The sequence below is a fragment of the Xenopus tropicalis genome, chromosome 1 (assembly GCF_000004195.4).
Source record: "Xenopus tropicalis strain Nigerian chromosome 1, UCB_Xtro_10.0, whole genome shotgun sequence".
Taxonomy (NCBI): Eukaryota; Metazoa; Chordata; class Amphibia; order Anura; family Pipidae; genus Xenopus; species Xenopus tropicalis.
In genome coordinates this window covers 79,165,574-79,189,703 of record NC_030677.2, presented here as the reverse complement: position 1 = coordinate 79,189,703, position 24,130 = coordinate 79,165,574, and the positions used below count along the sequence as shown (strand labels likewise).

Genomic DNA, 24,130 nt, shown 5'->3' with positions numbered 1-24,130 from the left:
CCAAAGAATAAGACTCATTTCTATGGATGTTTGTACAATCAAATATGAAACGGGATTTTCTTCTATTTAATTATACAACATGCAGTATAGCAGTGCAGAGGGAATGGAAACATTCTTATTTTGTTAGATTAGGTTTACATTGTATGGTAAATGTTTTATAGAATCAATCACCAGTTTCCTCTGTTATTAGGACAAAAGTCAACTGCTTTACAGCTGAAGGTGTGGCAGAATGCATGTAACAGGTCTGCTGAACTTTTCAGGGACTTTTCTGCAATGAATAACTTTGACTCATATTTCTAAACAAGTAGAGTCCATGATTATATCAATTTATTCCTGCAATGAGACAGTGACCCAAAGTACAAAATGGCACTGTGAATCTCAGCTAATAATGGCATAGTGACCTCAAAATTTAGAGGGAAATGGGAGCACACAGATAGATCGCAGCACTATATCAAGGGACCACAAGTCTCAAATGCAGTTTGCATTAACAGCTGTAGTGCTACCTCCATCCATTGTGATCAGTTATTGCTACATCTTGTCCACTGTGAGACTACTCATCATCACAAAAATAACAGCTACACATGTTCTTGTATTTAGCATCAGAGCTGATGGGCTCAAGCCAATGAAAGGATGCTGGAACTCACTAGAGGTCATTTACGAAAGCAAGTGCAGTTGTGCTCACTGCCTATCTCTGCTTTCTGTCAAGAATTAAGCGAGAGTGTACGTACTGGGGCAGTGGAACTGGTTCCCACAGTGACCTTAGTCAATCGCAGCAGCGCAGTTGGACCTAAAGGCACTGAATGCCTGATATTACACCAACAGAGCAAAGCAAGAACAGGTGCTTCAATTTTGATAAATCAGCTAAACTCCCCCTGGCAACTGTAATGTAACAGATTGCACCCGAAATTGCACTTTGCACTCTGTGCGGCAGTAAGAAAATGATCCCTTCTGTCTGAGGGTGCAGGTTGGTGGTGTTGATTAACCAAGTGAGGGCTGTATGTTAACTATTCCTGGTGTAGTTAGTTAAAAGAAAAATGTAACATTTCATACAAGCTAATAATGTATAATTTTGCTGAATTGAATTTGTTTGCAGAAGGTGTTTCATTTATTATAAAAGTGATTAACATACTATAGTTTATAACAGCACGGTAAATAATGGAAATAAACTATTTTCATTTATTTTGTCATCAAATGTCATGTAAGGTTACTTATTCGCATTTCTTACATAACTGATGGTTTTAGAAAATGTATACACTTGTAATATCTTTTTTAACCTGTTTCTTTATATGCAAAAGATTAAATCTAATGAGTAGTTCTCAGTTTCAGTAATTCACAAAGTTGTGTTTGCCTTGGAATCACCCATATCAAATAACCCTACTTACTATGTGGTTTGCTGCTATAAAAAGACTCAAGATTACCTCGAAATCAGTTCAACAAAAATGCATGACTCAGTGTTCATTGAGCTGATGTTCTAATATTTCCGGTTCTGGCATCTAATAGCATACATGCCTTAATGAAGTCAGATTAATTGACCTTTCTGCGGACTTCATGAAACCAAACATAAATGTATCTTTAACATTCTGAATCATTTTCAATTTTTTGTGCTTTCCACCACATGGAATGCAGGAGTCAGGCATGCACAATTTTTTCCGTGTTCAGTATTCACATAGTTAAGTTGGGTTGAGAAAAGACTGATTTCCATGAAGTTCAACCCTTCCAATTAAACCCAGCACACACAACCTATACTTACCTATCTATACACTCACATACATAATCTATATATACCAGCATCAATACTAACTTTAGATTTTAGCATCACAATAGCCTTGGATATTATGCTTGTTCAATAAATCATTCAAGCTCAATTAATGCCTACATTCCTATGCATTTGAAGGCACATTTTAAAAATGTACATACAAAAATCCACACTAGGAACATCTCTGATTTTTAAATGTTCTGGGATTCTGAACATTTTGGCAGCCTCACTGTCAGGTGAAAACAGCATTGTTCCAGTCACTGTATAATAGTAACTTAGGAAATGCGTTTCCTAAATCACACAATTCCTCAGAAATGCACATATTATTATAAGGAGAGGTGTATGGTAAAAGAGAGCATTTTAGCTGAAACTGTTTTCTTCCTAATTGTAGTGATGGTCAAAATTCCCCATGTGACATTAGCTTTAGTTTACATGGTATGCAGAGTGGGAGAGCCCAGTGGTGTGGCGTGCCTAATGTTTTTGACATCATTCACTACACTATTTACGTAAGAATAACTTTGCAAATATGGCATGTGTAATTGTGATAGGGCAAACAGTTGGTAAAATAACCTGTTTGCTCACGCTTTACCAAATCTGATCCATTGCACAGGTTTACTGCACATCTTAATGCATCAGATGCAAATTCAGAAGGCCCAAATCTTTTGGAATTATCGGGAAAAAAACTTGCATCCAAAAGTGCACTTTCCACACTGCAATTGCGGTTGTGTAACTGACCCTTATAGTATTACAGTACAGTGGAAATTGTTACATAAAATTATCTTTACATTGTATAATATGTTTTTAATAGATCAGATTCTGTTAATTATTTTGTGCAACCAGTTTTCTGTACTATTGTGCCAAAAGTCACCTGTCTAGGTGTGGAAGAATGCAAGTACTAGAAGTTCTATTCAACATTTCGTGCACTTTTATGAACTCCTACCTGCAATCAGTAGCTTGACTGGTATTTCTAGTTCATGAACTTCTATGAACTCATGCAGGGATAGGTTTCCCATAGATAATCTGTTGTTCTTCCTACTGCAGTTGGCCTCTGACCTACAACTGATTGTGTTCCCCTGTCTAAAGTGGCACAGGGACCCCCAGCCCATACTGGTTTAGTAACCCCACAGTGCATTTAGCCTTTTACTGGTTTAGTGACCAATATCTTATTCAATAGGAGTGACGTAAAAAAAATATACCAGTGCAGTTTCCCTGATGAGCATACTAGTATGGTGGTGATCTAATTTCAAATAATGGTGTAGATCTGACCAGGTGAACCAGGTGAATAGCTGGTTAGATCACGAGCTGGTTCTCAAGGTAAAGGTATATAGTTTATCAAGTTTTAATTGTGAGCTAAAAAGCTTTCTGTTTCTACTTTATTAGGAGGTGGACAAACAGAGCAGCAACGAGAAGACAGCAGCAGATTGCAAGATATGATCAATGGAGCTGATTCTTTAGACGACCTTGGGATACTCTTCATTTATTTACCCAAATGAAACGCCTGTTGCGTGCAGAGAGGAACAAAAGAAAAATGTCAGTTATCTGTGTAACAAGTGCAATGCAGGCTGTTAAAAAATATGGTTACAAAACATACACGTGTATGCATGAATAGGCATGCCCTAAATGTCAGTTCTTTAGTGACTGAACTGAGAGAAGTGTTACATGATACACCTGCTTTCTCTTTCGGAAGTTTGGGATCAAAAATCCAAGTTGGAAGTCACTTTGTCAGCTTTAATGTAGTGTTCAGAATGGGCATTGCAGTAGGGTTTCTTAGCCTGTTATTCAAGTGATTACAGGTATAAGCAAGTTATCCAGAATGCTCGGGACCAAGGGTATTCCGGATATTTCCGTAATTTGGATCTCCATATCTCTAAATCTACCCAATAGGATTGTTTTGCATCCAGTAAGGATTAATTATATCTTAGTTGGGATCAATTACAAAGCACTATTTTATTACTACAGAGAAAAAGGAAATCATTTTTAAAATTCTGAATTAATTGATTAAAATGTAGTCTATGGGACACAGGCTTTCCGTAATTCAGAGCTTTCTGAATAACGGGTTACCGGATAAGGGATCCCATACCTGTACTTTAAGGGGCTGATTTACACATTCATGAATTTTAATTTTCAAGAAAACTTTTTCTGATGATTTATTAAATGCAAAAAAACTGTAAAATCTGGTCTCTGAACACTGGTGAGTTCATGCAGAAGTCAGTAGAAGTTGTCTTAGGCAAAATTTATGCCATTTTTTGAGAGTTAGACTCACTGAAAATTATTAGTAGAATGAAAATTCACCCTATTAGAGTTTTTTTTAGATTCAAGTCTATTAATGAATACACAGTTTTTCAAATTAAAAGACTGGAAAATTGAGAAAAACACATTTTTGATAAATGGGCATTCAAGACACAAAAACTGGTTTGTAATATATTTTTTAAATTTTACTGTTGTCGTTTGTAGGAACAGCCACTGTGTTAAAGGTTCTCCTGGAGACCCACCTTATCTGCCAGCAACATAGACACTAATCTGAGATTATAATTTCAAGGTAACTGATTTTTTTTTATATCTGGATAAAAAGGCATATATGTATCAAAGGGTAGTGAAAACGTTCTTTGCAAAACTGGTGTAGTGAAAAGATGGATTACACTAAAAGGAGAAGGAAAGTCTAAGTCACTTGAGGGTGCCAAAATGTTAGGCAACCCCAAGTGACTTAAATCGCTTACCTTCTACCCCGGGCTGGTGCCCCTGTACGGAGAGAACAGCACCAGCCCGGGGTAGCAGCGATCGCTTCCTTCTTCCTGGTCGCGTGCGCATGCCCAGTAGAGTGAAAAGCCGAACTTTGAACAGAGAAGTCGGCTTTTCACTCTACTGCGCATGCGCCTGTCTCAGACATTTGCCAGCAGCATGAATAGGGAAGAAGGAAGTGCTCGCTCCAGGTACCCCGGGCTGGTGCTGTTTTCTACTAACAGGGGCACCAGCCCAGGGTACAAGGTAAGCGATTAAAGTCACTTGGGGGTGCCTAACATTTTGGCACCCCCAAGTGACTTAGACTTTCCTTGTCCTTTAAGCTGGCCAAACACATTCCGATTTTCTTCTTCCAGCAAACATTTGGATATCAATCCTACATTTAAATGCAACGATCTAAAACTAACATTCAGATTGAAAATGTAGGATAAAGTACTAAAAATTACATATTGGAGGATGTTCTGAAATAATTAGCAGACACCAATCATACGAAAGTGACGTCCTGAAAATGGCATTTTAGGTTAGAAGAAAACAATTATATGCATTATTTGCCAATTTAACTTCAATCAGCCATTGACTGGGACTACAGTTTTCTATCAAGCACTGATCGGCACCTAGTTAAACAAAATCATAGTAAAGCTTTACAGATACAACACTGGGGTAGATTTATCAAAGTGTGTAATGAGAGCTCTCCATAGAATGCGCAAGCTGGATTTTTTTACTAACCTATCCAATAACAACCCGACACTTTGATGAAGTGGAGAAAGGCCTCAGCTTTTTATTAAGTATTTCATATGCAGATCAACCTACAACCTAGAGAGCTTGTTATCCTTCACAAGCCGCCAATCTTAGTGAATTCAATTACAGTGCATATAATTTAATATTTTGCATCACTTTTTTATCTGCTGCAACACAAATATATATTTTTCACATTTTTTTTTTTTTGGAATGCCTTGAGCCAGTTCCTTTGAAGAAAGGTAAGTATTCTGACCCTGATACCCCTCTCCTGTGTGCCACCTGACCTACCTAAGGCTGATGTCAGACGTGGCGTATTCCTGGCAAGCCGAAAAACGCTTGCCAAAAATACGCCCCGCTACTGTAAATGCATCCTACCTGTGCCTGCACCCAAATTAATGAGATATGTAGCCGAAATACGTATAAAAATGCGAGAAAATGCAAAGTCTCGCACAAGTAGGACGCATTTAGAGTAGTGGGGCGTACTCTTGGCAATCGTTTTTCAGCTTGCCGAGAATACGCCACGTCTGAAATCAGCCTAACTCCCAACAACCTATCCCCTAATAGCCTACTTTTTCCCCACACCTGAAGAATAATTGCCTAGAAGCCTAATATTAATCCAAAACACCTGTGTGTGCTGCTAGTTAACCCTTGTGCTGCTGTGAACCATTAAAAAGACCCTTATACCAGCTGCTGTTCCATGTACACCTAGGGCCAAATAAGTCCCTAATTGTCATAGTAAATTTCACCCATTCTCTATTAATTTATTTGGAATTTTTAGAGGTGTAGTCATCGACGGGTGAAAGTTAAAGTTCACCATTTGCTAAATACACTTCTAAAAAACCCCCATAGGAATGAAATGAGAGTGAGAGAGAATTTTACACATTGATAAATCTGCCCCTATGAATCAGGTGAACAACCAAAGTACAGATGCAATCAGCTGAGGGTAAGCCAGCATAGTTGGTTTTATTCACCTGAAGATGCACTGGCACTTAGTGATATATGTATATACACATCTATTTCATGAAAAGAAGAGTATATATCCATTCAAATTACAGTTACTAAAACAGCTCCAGCCCAACAGTGTTTTTTGTGAAAGAAAATGCAAAGCTAAGCAACTTTCCAGTGTAAAAATGTAAATCTTTCTAATAGTTTAAAGCTATTTGTAAATATAAGTATTAAAAACATTATTAATCTAACAATTATATTCTGTGCACTTCTTGGTCTTGCTCTTGAAACAATGCAGCAGTAACAGACCTCAAGAAAAACTCAGTTATGTCAATAGTCAAAACCAGAGAACAGAAAGGGACAAATACCACTTCAGTTGCAATAACATTTACAAATGTATTTATTTATAATAACTTAATTTGGGTCAAGCAAATACATTTTTAAAAAACACAACTAATAAAGGAACAAAAACTCACAGTCACAGTGCCTGCCCAGATTAAGATTTACAGCTAATGTACATATGTTCTTTCCTCACCACTACTTACATAAATGACTTTTCTGTAGTATGAAGTAGCAGCTTTATATACCTATATAAGGTTGCTACCTGTCCCATTTTCACATTGAACAACCTGGCTTTCGGAAGGGCTGTCTTGGTAAAAACTGTCTGTCCAGATTTTCAAATTAGGAAATCCAGAAAGGACTTTAAAGTGAATGGTGCGAGAATCAGCGAATCGCTGTTCACTATGTCATAACCCTGGCCCCTAATGTCACATACCTACCCCCAATATTACCCATGCAAATGTGAATGCTAATTTTGATACCAAATTAAATCATCTTTGAACAAAACATGCAAGTGACTGATAATCACTCCACCCAGCAATAATCATTCAGTAATACTGAAATACCTAAAGGTACACACACATTGGCATGGAAACACAAATGTATACATTTTTGCAACAATATCCACTCCGTCCAGCTCCACACAAGCCAACAACAGGCCTGTTAATGGAGATACAGGGGGTGTGCACATAAGAGCAGATCTGCTCTCCTCAGTGCTTCTTTATTCTGCTGTTGCCCCAGTCCAACACATGTGAGCAGAGTAAAAAAAAAAGCCAGTTTTTTGCTTTTCACTCTAGTGCTGATGCACACCCGCTGAGAACAATGAACAGGCAATGAAGTTCGCAATGTGGTGCTTGTAAAGAAGTACTCTGGGCTGGTGCAGGTTTCGCCTAACAGGAGTACCTGCTTGGGGTACCTTATAAGCAATTGTAATCACACCCAGTGGTTATAATTTTCATTCTCCTTTAAAACACAATATTTTAGATGGTCTAGGAATTAAGTAACATTCTGGATAGACGAAGATATCTAACCTATTCAGAGAAGAGCCTACATTGGGGTCTCATTACAGATAACTTCCATTAATGACTGGGCATTTTTACTAGGAAGCCTATGGTTGCGCTTTGTAAAGTTTCCCATAAATAAAGAGTGCATATAACAAAGAATGAATAAAACTGCCACCATTTACAAATGCAGGGCAAGAATTATGCTGAGGCAGCTGCCTAAGGCACAAGAGGAGCGTGGGCACATGCACAAACAAATGCTGATATGGAGGCTGAACTTACTTCACAAGTAAGCATCCTGCTTGTGATGGGGTGTGAGAGCAGGAAAGGTGATCGGTGTTGGACTGGGCTGTCTAGGGTCCACCAGAGAACATCGCCCCAGGGGCACATTGAACACATATACACACCTGCTGCTGCGGGCACCACCACCCCGCCAACTACTTTTTTCACCCCCTATACAAAGATGAGCTGGATTGTTTATAGGGGGCAGCAGTGTGCAAGCCATTGGCTACATGCATTTTTTATGCAGAAGATAAGATGAAAGTTGTACTGGTCTTCAGCTAATAAGAGTTGGATTGTTATTGGTTTGGAATGTCAGTCTTTTTGATTATAATAATTAATAACCAGATCTCAAATAACAGGCAAGTTGTTTTGACACGTTATTGAAGGGGACAAGTGGGAGTCTTGCCTTCACTTTGAAGGCATCTCTCTGTCTTTCTTTTCATGCCTAATACTTGTAGAGATGATACCAGGTTGGGGATTGTATATACTAACTTTGGAGAAGCTTGGGAAGCTTTATGTTCCCTTGTAAAAAAATTTCTATAAATGTCAGTTGCAAAATGACTTCATTGGCTAAACAGATAGGGTGCTCAGTGAAGTAGCTACCAGCAGGCTGTCACTGAGCTGCCAAAATCTCTCTTTACATCATACATGTCAAACACAAGGCCCGAGGGCCAAATCCGGCCCACCTGGCTGTTTAATGTGGCCCTTGGTGAGTGTGTCTGACCATCCAGTCTGATCAGTTTCCATTTTACTCACATAGTAACTAAGACTAAGGGGTATATTTATCATGCTGTGTAAAAAGTGGAGTGAAGCATTACCAGTAATGTAGCAGTAGCAAAGCATCTATTGGCTGCTATGAGCAACATCACCGTTAATGTCTTACTCCACTTTTTACACATTGTGATAAATATACCCCTTAGTATCTTACTAAGTATATTAATAACAAATTTGGCCCGCGACTTAGCATGTGTTTTAGATTTCGGCCCCCTTATGTGACTGAGTTTGACACCCCTGCTCTACATGATGCTTTCATGTGATACACAGGCTGCATCAGCTGCAGGGATAATTGCTTTTCTGGACAGGGGCCCTGCTTCCAATAAAAAGTGGAAGAGGCTGATTAACTCTGCAAACACATGTTTAACAGCACATTCTAAAATCTGTATTTTTTCCTTTGATGTAATATGTATATGTGTATATATATATATATATATATATATATAATATATCCTCATATGCCTATTCGGGTCTGAAGGAACTGCCTGAAATCTGTCCAAGTATGGCCAATCATGGGCACATTTTCCATGTAAAGTGCACACTCTGATGGCTATTATTCTATTGACACAAATTTGTATTTTTTTTTCTACTATGGGTCACCTCCTATAGTTGATTTTAAGCAAGATAATATTTTTTTAATGAGTTCTCTTTTCTCTGTAATAATAAAACAGTACCTTGTACTTGATAGTAACTAAGCTTTAGAAATATACATTGGCGGCAAAACAATAATTGTAAGTTTATTTTATGTTTACATATTTTTCAGTAGATATAAAGTATGGTAATCAGAATTACAGATAAAACATTATCCAATAAACCCCAGGTCCCAAGCATTCCAGATAACAGATCCCATATCTCTTCTACAAGCAGAAAACAATGAGATGACTGATGCAGGTCTGGTAGGGATAATTCTCACCAGAGAATCTTTTTGCATCCAGGTTGCAAATTTTGAAAAGGTAAAGAGCACAAATTTAAGATCAAGTCAGCTTTTTCCCCTTTTGCTGTTGGTAATATATAGGGTATGATGGGTGTAGCAGTAATACTATGGAAGTTTTATACCTCCTCAGGCTTAGTTTCCTAATGCCTTGCATCATTTTGAACAATGCTATTCAGGAATTTATAATTTAGTAGATCCCAGGGTCCCACCTTTTAAACATAGCAAATACAAATGATGTATGTTTGTGGGTCCTAATCTAACCTAATCTTAAAGAGTGTTGTTTTATAGTCTCATATTCCAAAAATTATGTTATTATCAGTATTGGGGCTGATTTATCACTCACTTATCATCTATATTTTTTCAAACCAGTCAGAGCGATCATTTACAATTTAGTAAAAAAAAAATATATGAAGATATGTTAATAAATGTATATTTCTGGGGAGTTAAATGTATCTGTACCTTAACCACAGCAGAAACACACACCTTGCTTTTTATCTCTATATGCGTGGTAGTAACAGGATCAAATATTGGCCTTTAGCTCCCTCATGCAGACAGCAGAAGTATTGCACAAGGATTGGAGCTGATTTATCACTCAATTTTTATCTATACTTTTTTTTTAAATGAGTCAGAGCGATCATTTACAATTTAGTAAAAAAATATATAAAGATATAGGTTAATAAATTTAAATTACTGGGAAGTTAAATATATCTGCACTTAACCACAGCAGAAACACACACCTTGCTTTTTATCTCTATATGCGTGGTTGTAACAGGATCAAATATTGGCCTTTAGCTCCCTCGTGCAGACAGGAGAAGTATTGCACAAGGATAAACTGGAGCAGTTCTGCATGCAATGAAAACTATATTAGTGAGAGATTCAGGGGTGACTGCATCAGGCGGCGGAAGCGCCATTGCCCACCTTACTGTTTATACTCGTGCAGAGTGCCCAGGCACCTGAAGTAACATGATTGTCAGTGACTGTGTGCCCACTTAGTAATTAATGGAGTCTCCCTGGGCACTGCTAGAGGCAAATTTATTAACAATGGAGATAAACATAACCAGGGATGTTGCCCATAGCAACTAATCAGCAATTAGACTTCCTACCTACCTTACAAGTTAGAAAACAAAAGCAAAGATTTAATTGGATGCTATAAGCAATATGACTGGTGATGTTTGTCTACAATGTTAATACATTTTTATCCATTTATCCATTCAGGACTGTCACAGGCGTATTCATAGCCTGCTTATAACATCACTGAGTAAGAAGCTTTATTGTTGTTGTAGTAGCAATTTAACTCCACCTGTGCATGTGTGTTTTTATAAATATATACAGTATATTTGAAAAACATGAAAAATATTTGAAAAAATAAAGTATATTTTTCAATAATAATTGGCCAGTGCATAGTAACAGCATTTTTATCATAAGGCAGGTGTGAATGTCAGAGCTATAGTTTTGAATAGTGGCATACTTATATAAGGTACTGTATATGGGGGTACATTAGGAAACTGGTACATTTGAAGTGGTTTAGACAAATAATTTGGTTATTTTAACTTTACTTTACACAGTAGTTTCACCTAAAGTTGTGGTTTTTATAAAGCGTCTTTGTAAATATTATGCTATTCAGAGGTTGACAGCTCTGCATGTGCCTAGGGACAATGGTGGTAGGGCGCTAGGCATGTGCCTCTTCTGGTCTGCCTGTCATTTTGTGGCAGGCAGACCAGAGTATGAGGGATAAATGGGGAAAACTGAGGAGGGGTGGGATGTCAAATGGGCTCCCACCTTGGGCACAAACAGTTTGGGCCAGCACTGACTGACATACGGCATATTTAACATGAGGAAAGCAAATTCATTTAGTTTGCAACTGATTTGCATATGTAAATAGATGAGAGAGGTATAGCATGTTATACTTGAAATTTCAATAATCGATTTGCATATGTAAAAAAAAACATGAGAAGGTATAGCATAGTATGGTAGAAGCAGTTAAAACTTCCAGACGCAAATTCGATTTTAGATTTTGGACACAGGGTGTAATCTGCACAAATCAAATGAAGCTTCTCTTGTTGCCACACAAACAAAACCCTGCAACAGCATCCATGATTCTGTATCTGTTTCTATTTTTTTTTAAAAAAATCAGCAGAACCTCACCTCAGGCCTAAATAAGAAATGTTAGTTTTGGCTGAATCTGCAGCCATTTTTATGTAACTTTGTGGCGCTGAACTAATTATTTTAGCTCATATTAAACTGAACTTTTTTGAGCCCCAGTTTTGGGACAATTGTGCTCAAATTAGGAGTCGGTCAAATAAAGCATTTAGGGTTTTTTTCTCAAGGATTTTGTTTGGTTTACTGGATATTATACACTGATCTGAATCTTTTTTTCCCATCTTTCATCTGTAATGTTATGAGAAAAACTGCAAGACTAAAGGATTGGTTTAATCTGAAAACATTTAATGGAAATCACATCCTGAGCCTGAAAATTGGCATCAGACAGCCCACTTAAGAGCGTATTTATTATGCTGTGTAAAACTAATTCGCTGAAAAAACGGAGTAAAAAGCTGTGTAAAATAAATGGAAAAGATCGACATCTGAACACCGGATATTACGCTGTTATTTTCCATAAGTTCCGGTGGAAGAAAAAACGCGTAAAACAATTACGCCGATTTTACGCTGTTTTTACACCATTTTTACGCCATTTTTACACAGCGAAGCCTGGCGAATGGGAATTTTCTCTCCGTTTTTTACACAGCATAATAAATATGCCCCTTAGTGTAAAAGGATTCTCCACTGACACATCAAGCTCCCTGCTAGATTTGTTGCCTAGCCCATCAAACATAATTTTTATATCACCATACCTAAACTGTACATATTCACCTGTTGGTTGACTGATGATGCACTGGTAAGACTATTAAATAATCTTCGTTTATCATTAGTTAACTATGGGATGCCTACATTGTAGCACTAAGTTGCTGCAAACAAGAGATTTGTAAGACAGGTTTGCGTCCTCTTTAATACATCAACTCCAACTCTGTCATTTTAATAGCAGAATATGATCATGACATGTTCCATCCCTTGTGCCTCTGTTTGATTGCCTATTAATAATGGCACAGTACAAGGTTCACTCACGACAGAGCTGCCTGACATGTAATGGGGCAGATATTTTGCAGATGGCATATTTTGCATATCACATATTCATTCAATGCTTAGATTGTAAGCTCTAATGAGAAGGGCCTTCAGTCTCCTATCACGGTAAGGAATTGTACATATCTTAGTTGGGATCAAGTAACAGGTAGTGTTTTGTTATTACTGCGAAAAAAGAAAATAATTTTTACAGTGGCATAACTATATTAACAGCAGACACAGCGGTTGCGAGGAGGGCCTGGGCCACAGAGTCTGCCTTACCTTGGGGGGAAAGTAAGGCAAGAGGGACAGGGGGGACTGGCGTGACCAGTTTTACAAATTTGAATTATTTGATTAAAATGGCAATCATTGCTAAACACGGCCATAAGCGATGGAAGCTGATCTGATTGTGGCTTCCAAGGCACATACTTCTGGTTAGCAATCTGTGCCAGAGAGCCAGATAGCAGAGGTGACACATCCAGATACACGGTTACAGTTTGGCAGCACTGCAGTTGTAGTGTGGGCAAGTGGTCCTGAGGAAGGGAACTGACACTTACAGGAGGAGTGTGGGTATGGTTTTCCCTTAAAACTGCTCAGTGCTGCTCTGTACTAATCTTACCATACTGCCACAAGAAAAAGAAAATGGGGAAAAGAATACAGCTAAACTGTTTGGTCAGATGCACATAAGGTTATTTTCCTCTTACCTGCTCTGAGCCTGGGTACTGACTGGAGCCGTAGGAGCGTGCGATGCTAACCACAAAGTGTGTAGAAATAGTCTCTATTGCACCTGGTTGTCCTAACAACCTATTTCTGCTGCCTTAGAAATCCCTGGTGATCTCATTTAATTTTCAACCAATCACAACCTGTCAGACTTTCACTGATGTGCATAATTTTATCTTTTAATGTGTATTTGTGTAGATACACAAAGCGTGAAAGAAACTGCCATGTTAATCTTGTATTTGGTGACATGTGGTACATGTACAGTACCCTCTATACCCCTACAGCTTTTTTGCCTTATTTCCATATACCTTTTATTCACTGACAGAAATTCTTTGCTAAGTAATTTATTGTGTATTGTTTCTTTCCTTTCTAAAACAGCCATCTAACCCACAGTGCTGCTTTTTTTTTCGGTCCCCAATGACCAAAATGTCGACCTGTTTTCTTTTAAATGATGCTGATTAAAAGTTACGTTTTTTGTTAGTAAAAATACCTAGTTGCATCCGTATTTTGATTTTGTATACTATTGTATGTAAGCTGTGTATCCACACTCTAAACCAGTTTAACATGGGTGCTGAAGTCAAAATATGTAAATACCTATAAACAGGACCAGCACACCATTTCACAGCAATTGTTCTATTTATTCATTCACCATGCGTGCCAACGTTTCGGTCCCTCCTGGGACCTTTATCAAGGACCTTGACCTTGAGAAATGTGCCAGGAGAGACCGAAACGTTGGAACGCACGGAGAATGAAAAAATAGAAGAATTGCTGTGAAATGGTGTGCTGGTCCTGTTTATAGGTATATATATATATATATATATATATATATATATATATAGGTATAAATATATATATATATATATATATATATATATACAGCTTTTTTGCCTTATTTCCATATAACTTTTATATAATATATATTCTACAAACAGATGCTATTGCTTCTTAGTAGTAACTCATTCCACAATGAAGCTGCATCTCATTAAAACTAGTCTTTCATTTAAATGTACTTTAATGTGTATATATATACCAATAAGCTTTACAATTTAGCTCTTTTTATAAATTAACTCCCAGTAACCCTACCAGTGGAGGATTGCTGGGGGTTCTATAAAAGCAGGAGCTAAGAGCTGTAGCTGGTACTTCTAGATCCACAGAAGACAGAATAAATGGAATTACATTGTATTCAGCCTAAGTATACCCAGCAGTTGCACCAAAGTACACATTCAGTACACATACAGCCAGAGGGCCCCCAAATCAGCATAAATACATTGATCCTACCACCAGACTAGTGTTTAACTACAGCAACCAAAACTCTTCTTGGCAGGAGAGGGAGCCTTTTTGGAATAACCTAAAAAATATAGTGAATGATATCCCCAGTAATTATAATCACTTAACTGATACCCCGGGCCAGTGCTCCTAATAGCAAAAACCCACGCCAGCCCAGGGTACCTGTGACTGAGCAATGCTCTTCCTTCTTCTGCCTTCACAGGGCTTGTGCATGCACAGTAGAGTAAAAAGCTGAACCGTTTTTTTTATTCTGCTGCGCATGCGCTGGCCCTGGGATAAAAGATTGCTCGGTTGCATTTGGCACCCCCAGTGATTGTAAGTTTCTCCTTTAAGCTTTAGTTATTTTTTAATGACATTAACTAATAGCTAATTAGTGCTTCCCTCAGAATTTATAGAATTTTATAATTTATAACATACTACTAAATGTAGGGTCCGTACCCACAAGAATGGATACCAATACAAAACTGAACCAAAATAAACACATATTTTATTTTATATAGTATTAGTCCCCATTCTCTGAGGTACAAACCCAAAATGAAGAGATCAGTAAAAAAGTTTCCAGGCAAACATAAACAACTGCACTACTTGGCAAACATATTAAAAGCATTCATAGCTACCCAACCTAATTTCTGTATCTATAATTGCAGTTTCCATGTTATGCAGTCTATGTTTCCTTGCCCAACCATGCATGTTTAATACGTATTTTTTTTTTGTAATTTGGTGTTTGTCTCATGTACGGACACACAGGGCAGAGGGATGTGCAGAGCCTAAACAGAATTCCTACTTAGTTGTACACTGGTGCTCACCCTGTTTCTGAAACTAACATAGAACAGGGGAAAGCAGCTTTTCAGGACTACACCTTTTATCTAAGGTGGCAACATAATGATAAGTGTTGTAGTTTCACATTAACTAGAATGTAGCTGGTATTTTTAGCTATTACAGCTGTTACAGCTATTGCTGAACAACATGTCTCACTGTGTATAGTGTATTGCTTTCCAGCTATTTCTGAACTGCATTTTTCATAATCCCTTGCCTCTTTTATTATTTTTCCCTCCTCATTTTAACTTAAAAGGTAGTACAGAATACATTACAGAAAATAGAAATCATGACTACAGATATGACAACCCAATGACTTATTGGAAAACATTGAAAAACATAATTTTGCCTTCTGCTGGAAAAAAAATAGAAAAAACTGAAAGCAGAACTGAGTAACTGAACAAAACAACTGCATAGCATAAGCAGCCTAGATTGTTAGTTGCAGTGAGAGCACGTGAAAATATAATTATAAACATACTGGCAGCTTCAGCATTACACAAAAAGAAGAGCAAGGATGTTTGCAACTTCCATGTAACTCTAAATTTTGTCTTTATGGATATGTCAGCATATACACAGCAACACATTTCAGAAAGAGAGAAGTGCTGGCAGTGGAGAAACAAATATAAGAACAAAAGCATGTTACCTATATGCAGTCAGCCATGTTGCTAGAGGAATTATACAATACAGCTCCGGAACCTAAATGCAGCCAGCAGACAGGATGCAGCAAGTTTCTCTATTTTAACCCCTAAGTATACCACAGTCGAGCTTTACTGGGAAGTAAGTCTCCTGTTACAACACAGGGGGATAACAAAAACCTATTCTTTGCATGACTAAATGAGCAGAACACATGAAACACAATTATTTAATATGCCAGAGAAGGCAGAGCTGCATAGCTATATGTTTATTCTTTATTTTGTTTTAAATATAGTTGTGATTGCAGCACAGAATGAGACCCAAAGCCAACAGTGCAGTTAACTTCTGGTAGAAGGCTTGCAAGCATAATCATATAAACAATAAATTGCACAATCCAATTAGGTATTAAAGGATAATTCAGCGCAACGTACTGTGAGGCAGCAATTAAGATGGATTTATGGGACAAAAATGTTACATTTGCATCCAAGACTGCACATTTTGCTAGAAAGTAATCCTTTACATATACTGTACTTCATCTATCTCCAAACATCTAGACAGCATTATATCTGCCTTTCTAATACCTGTTCTAATAATATCAACAAGCAAAAGCTGCATAATAATTTCCCTATGTTAAGATAACCAGTAAGATGAGTGCCTACATGTTCTGCGGTTCTAAACAACAGATGCATCAGATTACATATAAATACTGACTGATACAAAAAGTATAGAGGTCCTTGCTTTTTAGAACTTACAATTATGTTTTTTGCTCACAATGAATCCTGTACAGTTTTGAGTAAATAATAAATTATACGCTTAAAAAGGTCCATCTTATCTTAAATAAAATAGAGCCAAATGTCATTTTTGTTATTGTTTGTCTTGGCATAGTAAAAAATATGCAGTTACTCCCATTGGATCCTATCACAATCACTTATCATTTATATTGTGTTTGTCTGGTATTATACCTGCTGCAAAATTCATTTTCAAAAACAATAAATGTTAAGCAAATCAAACTTTGATATATTAAATAAGCAATCTGGCTTTGGAAACAGGAAGGTTATGATGCCAGCTTCCACTGATGAGGGAGACGAAATGTTTAATAAACCAGGTTTAACAGTTTGGCAAAGGCCTGGTTTTTAAGTGCAGATATTGTGCCATTTACAGGTGGCTCTTTTGCAGACAAAACACTGAAGCAGAATAATTAATTTAGAAAAGAGTCTGCAAGGCACCATGGCTGCTTCGAATAATGAATTATAAATGATACTTAACTGTGCTGGTGATAGTGATAAGGAGGATTAAAGCATATAAATGTTCCATTTCACGCTAGCTGCTGTTAAGTAACCTACCTTCTCACTGACGTGGAGACAAGTATGCCCCTTTGCATGTAATAAGGACAAGGAACCTTATAACCAGGAAAGGATCTAAAGTGCTGAGACCTTAAAGAACGAAAGCATTCAGGAGCTTAGCCCTGTTAGCGCTTGCATAAACACTAAGAAAACTGCCTATGTCACGGTTGGAATTATACAGGATGTTGCAGGAAAGGCTGATTCTGTTTTTCTGGCTTCTTTTTAAACAATAATGATGCATTTTATCTGAGAAAACTCTCTCAGCATACAGAGTGAGAAGAAATGGAAACATTTGAAAAAGATTTGGTTTGCATTTTAAAATGAAGCATTTGAAAGTTGTTTAGTTATTAATCCATAGGCTGCTATGCTACATAGCACAGAGCAGCTTTTTTTTCAGAGAGAAGTACATTCCTTAAATTCTTAGCCAGTGTAATTATAGGATGCATTTGCTTATATTTCAAAAGTACAGCTATGTATGTACGTTGTAGTTCCATAGCCTGCGGCCTTGTGTTTTTATATTGTCACAGAACTCGTAGGTTACTTCTAATATCCTTGTAAATTATAGTAGGGAGAACATAATGGTCCCTATGCTCAGGCACTGATAGCAGTCCAGAGCAGAAAAAAATTAGAAAAATACTACAGGTATGGGATCAGTTATCCGGAAACCCATTATCCAGAAAGTTCCAAATTACAGAAAGGCCATCTCCCATAGACTCCATTATAAGCAAAACAATGATTTCCTTTTTCTCTGTAATAATAAAACAGTACCTTGCACTTGGTCACAACTATTATATAATTAATCCTTATTGGAGGCAAAACATGCCTATTGGGTTTATTTGGAGATCCAAATTACGGAAACCTTCCTTATCTGGAAAACCCCAGGTCCCGAGCATTCTGTATAACAGGTCCCATACCTATACTAGGGGGCTGATTTACTTACCCACGAACGGGTCGAATGGAGTCCGATTGCGTTTTTTTCGTAATGATCGGTACTTTGCGATTTTTTCGTATGTTTTGCGATTTTTTCGGATTCTTTACGAATTTTTCGGATCCAATACGATTTTTGCGTAAAAACGCGAGTTTTCCTATCCATTACGAAAGTTGCGTAAAAAGTTGCGCATTTTGCGTAGCGTTAAAACTTACGCAAAAAGTTGCGCATTTTTCGCGTAAGTTTTAACGCTACGCAAAATGCGCAACTTTTTACGCAACTTTCGTAATGGATACGAAAAACTCGCGTTTTTACGCAAAAATCGTATTGGTAACGAAAAATTCGTACAGAATCCGAAAAAATCGCAAAACATACGAAAAAGTCGCAAAATGTTCGTTTTCAAGTCGGAACTTTTCCAATTCGGGTCGGATTCGTGGGTTAGTAAATCAGCCCCTAGGTGTCATTTACTACCTGCAGGGCAGGGTGAAAAGTGCAAACAATTGGCTTAATCCACTGTGTTTTTTGCACTTTGTGCCCTGCCCTGAAGGTATAAAATTTGCTGAAATGGATCTCAGAGATAGGTATATCACTACCTGCCTATTTACATAAGCATCACCCCCTAACATTATTCAGACAAGCAGGTTAGTGGGGCCAGCAGCACAGGTCCCTGTGGAGCTCTGTATTTGTCTGGTTAGGACAAGACTACTAGATGTTGTTCTTTTTTAACCCCTAATGCTCTTGCACAAAGACCCTCAAATCAGAATAAATGCATAAATAAAGTACCCATCCTCTAGCTCTTTTTGAGCTACAAGTTCTAGCAATGTTGCCAGTATAATGTGGAATATTTTCAGGGGTTCTGATACAGCAGGAGCTATGGTCTGCAAACAGGCCTGGATTTGTGGCGAGGCCACAAAGGCCCAGGCCTAGGGCCCAGGCGTTTAAATAACTGTGCATGCGTGTGTGCGTGCATGCACATGTGGCGGGGGTGGGGTTTCGTGAATGCACATGCGCGGGGGGGGGGGCGACAAATGGGGACAGCCTTGGGGCACCCGGATGAGAAATCCGCCGCTGTCAGCAAGTAGCTCTTTCAGATCTGCAGAATAAATGTTGTTATATTACATGCAGGCTAGCTGTACACATTTTACAGCCACAGGCCCCCAAATTAGCATTTACATTGTGTAGTATGACTGAAACTTTGAAGAGGTTGTTCACCTTAAAATTAGAGTAGTAGAGAGTGATATTTTGATACAATTTGCATGTCTTCATTTATTATTCATGGTTTTTCATCTATTTAGCTTTTTTTGTTCACCCACTCTCCAGTTTGGAATTGCAGCATATGGTTGCTAGGGGTCTAAATACCCCTAGCAACCAGGCTGTAGTTTGAATGACAGACTGGAATATGAACAAGCGAGGCACCAAAGAGAAAGATAAGGAACAAAAAGTAACAATAACAATACAATTCTAGCTTCACAAATCAATCATGTTTTGGCTGCTGGGGTCAGTGACCCTGATTTGAAACCTGGAAAGTGAATAACTTAAAGTTAACTTTAAGGTGTACTCCCACTTTGATGAACAATAACATTTGGGAAATGGTGGGAAAGACGGTAAATGTTATTGTTTGCTCCATAGCACAATATATAATAAACCATTTAACTGAGAAAATCAATATATTTGTGGCAAAAAACCTCCTTCAGGCTGGTCTTAAAAACATTTAGGGCTCTGGCACACGGGGAGATTAGTCGCCCGCTCGCTAGGCTTTTTCGGCGATTTCAGGAAATCGCGCCGCCGCGTGTGCCATCCCGCCGGCGACTTACATGTTCGCCGGTGGGATGGGGCTCATGGCAACTCGGGGAGATTAGTCGCCCACGAACAGGGAGTTTTGTCGCGGGCGACTAATCTCCCCGTGTGCCAGAGCCCCTAACAGTGTAATAACTGCTTAATAATAAAAAGCTCATTGCAAAAAAAAAATAAAGAACAAATTTGCCCCAGACATGACTGTATGATAAATGAAGAAATGGACAATAAGCTTAACCACCCCAGACATGCCAGAATGGACACTGCAGTTCTTCTCTGGGCTGGGAAAGATTTTTTGTAAATAAAACCATGCAACAAGAGCTGCAGAATTGTGAAATGGAAATTTTTTTTCTTTTTATGCAAATGTTTTTTCCCTTTATGACTGTCACCCAATAAAATTTGGCGTAAATATTCACCAGCCTTGCACTGAATTATTCTGTGGGGCTAAAAAAACTATTTACTAAATACAAAATCTGCCTAAAAATCTGGTGCTTTGGAGAAAGTTTATTTATTAGCATGAAAAACACAAGTTAATTTAGCAAGAGGCACCGCACTGATTCTCCAGAACCCAACCCACTATTATTCAGCAGTTATAAATGCCATTATCGGCTCGGGGAAGGAGCTTTTGGCAGGGTGAGTGATGGATTCCCATAGGGATAGAAACACTAAACCGGGGTCTCTCTGTTGTCAGGGGAGTTATTGCCAAATCAGAAAATTAACAAAAAAGATTTAATAAAGAGTAAAAATGAACTGTAATACATTAATTGGTTTGATCCTTCAACCCAAGGATTATGTCATTGTGACTCTCTGTATGTGTCCTTACAAGGGGCACTTTCATATTTACTCTTATTTCATTGCCATAAAACAGGCCCGGATTTGTGGTGAGGCCACAAAGGCCAGGCCCAGGGCAGCACAAATTTAGGTGCAGCATGCTGCCCAAGCCGCACTGGAATTTTGTTCACCTATGGAGCACTGGAGCACATATGGAGCACTGGAGACCTCTCCCCACTGCTCCGTATGTAAGTTTAAATGAGCATGTGCGGGGGGGGCACAAATTGGGTGGCGTTGTGATGCTCAGATGACAAATCCAGCGCTGGCCACAAAGATCCTCAAGAACAAGTCTTGAAGAAATTCCAGCAAAATCCTAGCGTCCAATGTGCTGAGGATCGCCACTGAAAACCTGTTCCTGCCAAGTTTATGCAGTATTTCAAACTAAGTCTGAGTCAATATTGATGTGAAATTCACCTCTTAATCTTATCAGTCATACGTGAGACACCTCCATCTTGTTCTATGTAAATAATAGGCACCTAATTTGTGACTTCTAATCCTCACACTCCATATTTACCTATGGAAAAGTAGTGCAAAAATGGGAACACTTTTTTACACTTTGGAGACTGCCTTTTTCATTCCCTGAACTTCCTCAGGTCTCTACACTTTATTTTAGAGCAGATACCTATCCTAATGCTATAGTGAGCAGAGGGGCATTTAATGGCAGTTTTGTCACGTATATATGTGTAAAACATCCTACATTGTTTTATAAGTTTTGTGCCATCACTTCCCATGTTTCTATTTATTTTCATTTACCTTATAACGAGTCACATGCCTTCCTCGTGACAGAGTTTGTCAGTGGGGGCACCCTGGAGCATCAGCTGAAGATACATGGCTGCCTTGAGATGACCGGAATAGTGTAAGTGAAACATTATAGAAATAGTACTAGCTCTAACATGTATAGCATGCTGTATAACAACTAAACCTAACAGCATTTATCTGTCCCAGAATGGTAAAAGAGACATAAAATAAAGGATAAAACTGGGATACAGAGTAAATATTGTTATAAAGTGAAATAGTTAATGATGCCAGCAAATGCATGTACTTTGTGTGTTACTGTAATAAGAGCAAGAACATTTGTATTGTTTCTTTTAATCTACAGCAACTGAAAAGCCCCTTTTCATGGCGGCACTGAGTAGATTTGAGAGACGAGTGAATGGGCAGAAACAAGGGGTGAAGCCTTGACGTGGTATTACTGCTCACATGTATAAGCATATATTACATCTATTAACATAAGGATATATCAAAGATTCTAAACATCCATGAAATATATTATATAAAATTGCTTTCAAACAAGTTTGTGTGATTATTGGAATAGCCTGGAAGTCTCCATGTGAGCCATTTAAAATTATCATTGTAAGAAATTAATGATGCCCATGAAAAGATCTCTTTTTAGTAGACTTATGTAGGATTTCTTTTTTTTAAAAAAAAACTACTGTCTGGTTATTGACATTTTCTGTAGTCAATTTTAAGATAGGAAAAGCTTTCCCACCCAGGGGCTGGCTGAAAGAAGGGTCAATGGCCAATGGTCTCAGCTTTGCCATAGGCTCATTAGACTTCACTCATGATGACACCTTTTAATAGAATCTACTAATGTCTTAACTATGGGGTGCATACTCAACAGGAGAGCTCTGATATAGATTTTCAGACTATGCTTAATGTACTACTTTTCTAATGCAATGTCTAAATCACGTTATATCTCAGCGTACTGGAGAGGCCTTAAGCATAAACCTGATTAGGAATTTACGTGCCTGATTTTTAGGGTAACTTCTGTTAACTAGGTAACTGTTTTGTTGTTTGTTACAATGCCCCGTTGAAGATAGGTGCTACTAAAGATAGGTGCAACTGGAACAGCAGGTCTGTAAATTTTGGGAAACATTATAGGTCCATGCTTGTCCTTTTGCCACAATGTACTGCTGAGTAGTTCTGCAATACTATTGCATGGCATAGTCTTGGTTAGAGAGACAGATCTGTGGTTTGGGGGTGGGACACACCCAATGCTGACTGCTTGTAAGGGGAATATAACTATACTGAAGGGCTTTGTGATGTCGCAAGGAAGCCTGTAACTTAGCAGCCATAGAATAATTAAGTCTTTGGCAAGACAGAACTGCAAGCTAGTTACACTTTTAGAGCAATAAGTAAACAGACAATACTTGTATTTAACTCTAAAAAAAATACTTAACTCTGGAGCGCCCTCCTCTGTCAAGACTTCTCAGATGAGGTCTTATGGGGTAAAGTAAAATAAATAATAAAAATAAAAAAAAAAAAATAGCGTAATACAGTAATGAGATATTAATAATCACCCCTCTAAAACGTGTTTATATCTAAAACAAATCTAGTGAACACCACTACTAAATTTACTTCACTTTTCTGTGAAAACACATAAATACAATCCACCGCGAAATGTTTAAAGTTCGTCTCTCTTCCGTGACTTCTTTTTATCCTTAGCCAATTGTGCATATACTTACAGACCAACACTGTGGTCTTGGAGCTTGTAACAAATTCCCTCGTGGTTGAACTATAACTCCCAGCTTCTCTTTTTCCACTTTCTCCTGCTGCTGGACAAATATACAACGGACATGTGTAAAATCCTAAAACATATTAAAAGTTTAAACTCACAAACGCCATAAAAATTGTAAACAGCGTCGGATCCTTGCTTGCTTATCAGTCTCTTTATGCGATCTGCAGTACTCGCTTTGATCCTGGCTTGCAAATCTCTCCGTTCGCGTTCTCCCTTTGGCGTCTCTCTCCACCGCTGACGCTGTTTACAAAAGGACTCCCGATGGGCGCAATTTTTGTGGCGTTTGTGAGTTTAAACTTTTAATATGTTTTAGAATAAAGTTTTAGGATTTTACACATGTCCGTTGTATATTTGTCCAGCAGCAGGAGAAAGTGGAAAAAGAGAAGCTGGGAGTTATAGTTCAACCACGAGGGAATTTGTTACAAGCTCCAAGACCACAGTGTTGGTCTGTAAGTATATGCACAATTGGCTAAGGATAAAAAGAAGTCACGGAAGAGTGTGAAATACGGAAATTCACTTATTTAAATAGACACGAACTTTAAACATTTCGCGGTGGATTGTATTTATGTGTTTTCACAGAAAAGTGAAGTAAATTTAGTAGTGGTGTTCACTAGATTTGTTTTAGATATAAACGCGTT

General features: G+C 38.0%; 1 protein-coding gene and 1 long non-coding RNA gene across 3 annotated transcripts in view; one reads left to right on the top strand and one right to left on the bottom strand.

Annotated features, from left to right (window-relative positions):
• The window catches only part of abcg2 (ATP binding cassette subfamily G member 2 (Junior blood group)), a 65,291-nt gene extending 47,756 nt beyond the window's left edge, over positions 1-17,535 (bottom strand). Inside the window, exon 1 of one of the 2 annotated variants that reach the window (XM_031901400.1) lies at positions 17,422-17,535. The gene's annotated coding sequence lies outside the window, so the exon portion shown is untranslated. Of the gene's footprint in view, positions 1-16,088; positions 16,176-17,421 lie in introns of those variants that run through there. The other variant, XM_012964533.3, reaches the window with a different exon arrangement.
• The window catches only part of LOC116411451, a 38,954-nt gene extending 15,788 nt beyond the window's left edge, over positions 1-23,166 (top strand). The window contains exons 2-5 of the long non-coding RNA XR_004223083.1: positions 3,137-3,286; positions 4,211-4,295; positions 21,761-21,830; positions 22,074-23,166. This is a non-coding gene — a long non-coding RNA (uncharacterized LOC116411451). The remainder of the gene's footprint in view (positions 1-3,136; positions 3,287-4,210; positions 4,296-21,760; positions 21,831-22,073) is intronic.
• The last annotated feature ends 964 nt before the right edge of the window (positions 23,167-24,130 follow it).